The sequence below is a fragment of the Mandrillus leucophaeus genome, unplaced genomic scaffold (assembly GCF_000951045.1).
Source record: "Mandrillus leucophaeus isolate KB7577 unplaced genomic scaffold, Mleu.le_1.0 Scaffold78, whole genome shotgun sequence".
Taxonomy (NCBI): domain Eukaryota; kingdom Metazoa; phylum Chordata; class Mammalia; order Primates; family Cercopithecidae; genus Mandrillus; species Mandrillus leucophaeus.
In genome coordinates this window covers 248,874-253,173 of record NW_012108474.1, presented here as the reverse complement: position 1 = coordinate 253,173, position 4,300 = coordinate 248,874, and the positions used below count along the sequence as shown (strand labels likewise).

Here is a 4,300-nt window from a genome sequence, read left to right as displayed (position 1 = left end):
AAAAAAAAAAAAAAAAATACAAAAAAAAGGCCGGGCGCGGTGGCTCACACCTGTAATCCCAGCACTTTGGCAGGCCGAGATGGGCAGATCACAAGGTCAGGAGATCGAGACCATCCTGGCTAACACGGTGAAACCCCATCTCTACTAAAAATACAAAAAAAATAGCCGGGCATGGTGGCAGGCACCTGTAATCCCAGCTACTCGGGAGGCTCAGACACGAGAATCACTTGAACCTGGGAGGTGGAGGTTGCAGTGAGCCCAGACTGCACCACTGCACTCCAGCCTGGGCAACAGAGGGAGACTCCTTCTCAAAAAACAAAAACAAAAAAAACAAAAAAAACCATATGAATGGAGAAACTAAATACAATATGGTGCAATTGTAAATAATACAATTGCACCATAATGCAGTGGTGTGTTTTTCAGCCACAGTAAGAAATAAAATTCTGACACATTATAAAATTATGCTAAATGAAATAACAGGACACAAAGGTCACCTGTGGTGTGATTCCAGTTCTACGAAATGCCCAGAACAGGCAAATTCACAGAGGCAGGAAGTAGACTCATGGATGCCAGGTGCGGGGAACAGGGAGAGTTGGGAGGGACTGCTATGCACTATGGGGTTTCTCTGTGTGGGATGATGAAAATAGTAATGATGGTTATAAAATGCTGGGATTATACCAAATGTTACTAATGGCAAATTTTATGTTATGTATATTTTGCCACAATAAAAAAAAAAATGTGTGCATTTTCCTAAGTGTGCTGAGGCTTAAGTTTTCACATCTTGGAAGTCCAAAAAGGTGTGCTTATCAAAGGCAATGAGTTAGACCACGGAAAATCAAACAGTGAGTCATGACCAAGGACCTCATTAAACCCAAGCAGCTGGCATGGGGGTGGGGAGGGCAGGGCATGGGTTGTCTAGAAAAGGTAACTAGGGAAAAGGCAGCAACAGAACGTAGGAGTGTCTCACTGCCAGAGCCTGAGGGGCTGGGGCCAGGGCTTGAGGAAGAGGAGACGGCCATTTGTTCAGCAAATCTAGCCACTATGTCCCCAAGGAAGGGATGTGTGAAATGTTTAAAACATAGATTCCTTTGGCAAAGGAAAGAAAATGGAGTGAGAACCAGAATGCTACAATTCTGGATTTCTATCTTTAAGGCTTTAAACTTAAGAGCTTTAAAATTGCAGCCAAGATATTTGAGCTCTGAGCCTCAGCTGTCCTCATCTGTTGGGAGCCAGAGCTTCGAAGAAAACGTGTGGGAAAGCACTTCTCAAGGAGGGGCATCAACCACCACCACCAGGAATCTGAAAACACGACCCATCCCTCCATGGGCCCACGAGTCCTGACCTACCTGGTCGTGGGAGTGCCCAGAGGAGGTGCTGCCCGGAGGACGTGCTCGATGTTGACTCCTGCTGGTGCATCTGGTTGTGAGCTGTGGACAGGGAATCTGTGCCTTCGTAAGCCCAGGTGGACCTAGGGATCATAAAGCTACTTGTAAAGTGCAGCTCAGGCAGCCTGCGAAGGTGTCAGGTGAGGAACTTCGATCCTTCCAAAGACACGATTCTCAGCGGCGGCTCCACATGAAAATAACTTGAGCGCTTTGGCAATCCTGGTGCCACACTCCAGAAGGACTCAGTAATAACCTCAGCGCTTTCACACTCCCGACGCCACGATCCAGAAGGACCTGGTAATAATCTGAGCGCTTTCGCACTCCCGAAGCCACAATCCAGAAGGACCCAGTTGGCCACTCTGGGCGGGGGATCCCAGTCAGGAGCGGCTGCTGGCACTCTCCAGCTGACTCCAGGGTGCAGCCAAGCAGAGAATTACAGGCTGAGAAGTCTGCCCTTGTTTGGTTCATCCCACTCTACCAGATGAGGGCCAGACATCTCCTGACCCTCAAGGGGGAGACTCCACCCCCCCACAGCCAGCCTAGAAACAAGGCAAAGGGGAAAGGGCCTCTTCCTCTGAAGATGCCGCCTGACCTGCATTCTGGGTTTTCTGTTCCTTGGAGTTCACAGCAAGCTTAGTAAAGTCAAACCAAATGCAGATCTCAAGCCAGTAAATTACATCGCTCCTTTTCTTAATCATTCTTCCAACACCTAAGCTATGACCAAGAGACCCTGCAAGACAATTCCTATTAATGTAGTTTGGATTTATAATTTTAAAAAATCAGTTTTTTATATATATATATATATATATATATATATATACACACACACACACACACAACGTTTATGAGGGCTGGGCGCAGTGGCTCACGCCTGTAATCCCAGTACTTTGGGGGCAGAGGCAGGCAGGTCGCTTGGGCCCGGGAGTTAGAGACCAGCCTGGGCAACATGGAGACACTTCATCTCCACCAAAAATAAAAAAATCAGCCAGGTGTGGTGCTGGGCACCTGTCATTCCAACTACTCGGGAGGCTGAGGCAGGAGGATTGCTTGAGCCCGGGAGGTCAAGGCTGCAGTGAGCCATGACCATGCCACTGCATTGCAGCCTGGGCAACAGAACAAGACCCTGTTTCAAAAAAACCCACAAACTTAAAAAGTGTAAAAGGGTAAATCTCCTTTCATCGTGTGGCTCCAGGGCTCAACAGGGGAAGCTTGATACTGGTTTCATACGGGTCCTTCCAGAAGTGTTCTCTGTGTGGACGAGCATGGAGTGTATGAAGTACACACTTTATATGAAAAAAATGTGACTGGAATGGCTGAGTTATAAGGTGGCCGCTAAAAATTAAAGGAAAAACAAAATTCAAACTACTCTCTTATCTCTACTGCATGATTGGTCATGTTAAATCAGACCAAACTGGACATTCTGTGGCAGGGACAGAGAAAGTACTGTCATTTTCTCAACTCCTGCCTTTTGAATTGGAGAGCCTGGCTGAAAGGACAAACATCTCCCCCACGCACGGGCCATCTCGGTAACACGATTTAGAAGGACAAAGGGAAAAAACTCTCTAAACGCTCATTAATAACACAGTTGGGGATATGGGTCATCTGTGTCTTGTCAGTACCTACAATTTGGCCAGTGTCCTCACCTGCAGAGCAGAATGAAATACAACATATCACATACGTGAGGGAAGATAGAAACAGAGGCTTCAGAAGGCAAAGCCCCACTACAGGACGCAAAAGATGCAAAACAATGCGGGTAAAACTGACTTAACCAGATGAACACCCACCTGAGCCCAGCACTGGGCTCCACTCTGGGAGGGTTCCCAGATAGTCAGGCCCCGTGGTGCCTCCATGGGGACTCTCCTACCACTTGGGTGAACCCAGGTCAGGATAGAAAACGGCACTGAACATTTTGGGGAGGATCATCATTTTAACTGACAAACACGGGTTTCTAAAACTGTGAGTCAGCTGTTGAGGCATTTGTGAAAAACACAGACTCATCTAAGATCAAAAGAGTTTGTGAGAAACTGGTTTAAAAATCATTAATAAGGCCGGGTGCGGTGGCTCATGCCTACAATCCCAGCACTTTGGGAGGCTGAGGCGGCTGGATCACCTGAGGTCAGGAGTTCGAGACCAGCCTGGCCAACATGGTGAAAACCAGTCTCTACTAAAAAATACAAAAACCAGCCAGGCATGGTGGCAGGCTACTTGGGAGGCAGGGGCAGGAGAACTGTTTGAACCTGGGAGGCGGAGGTTGCAGTGAGCCAAGATTGAGCCATTGCACTCAAGCCTGACGGACAAGAGCGAGACTTCTCTTAAAAAAAAAATCATTAGTAAGGCTGCGAGTGGTGTCTCATGTCTGTAATCCCAGCACTTTGCAAGGCCGAGGCGCATGGATAGCTTGAGCTCAGTTCAAGACCAGCCTGGGCAACATGCTGAGACCCTGTTTCTAAAAAGAAAGAAAAAAAAAATCAGCCAGGTGTGGAGGCACACGCCTGTGGTCTTACCCACCCAGGAAGGTGAGGTGGGAGGGCCACTTGAATCCAGGAAGCTGAGGCTGCAATGAACCATGATCATGTCACTGCCCTCCAGCCTGGTGACACAGAGCGAAGCTCTGTCTCAAAACAAAACAAAACATCAATAAAAAACCCCCAAAAACCACCAATCAATCAATTAAAAAAACACCAATCAACCAGGCGTGGTGGTTTGCGCCTGTAATACCAGCACTTCAGGAGGCCGAGGCAGGCGGATCACGAACTCAGCAGTTCAAGACCAGCCTAAACAACATGGTGAAACCTCATCTCTACTAAAGTACAAAAATTAGCTGGGTATGGTGGCGTGCGCCTATAATCCCAGCGACTCAGGAGGCTGAGACAGGAGAACCGCTTGAACCCAGGAGGCAGAGGTTGCAGTGAGCC

General features: G+C 47.9%; 1 protein-coding gene across 4 annotated transcripts in view; it reads right to left on the bottom strand.

Moving 5' to 3' along the window:
* The window catches only part of ITFG3 (integrin alpha FG-GAP repeat containing 3), a 36,776-nt gene that overhangs the window by 19,887 nt on the left and 12,589 nt on the right, over positions 1-4,300 (bottom strand). For all 4 annotated transcript variants that reach the window (XR_001004551.1, XM_011966876.1, XM_011966874.1 and 1 more), the window contains exon 2: positions 1,347-1,468. The gene's annotated coding sequence lies outside the window, so the exon portion shown is untranslated. The remainder of the gene's footprint in view (positions 1-1,346; positions 1,469-4,300) is intronic.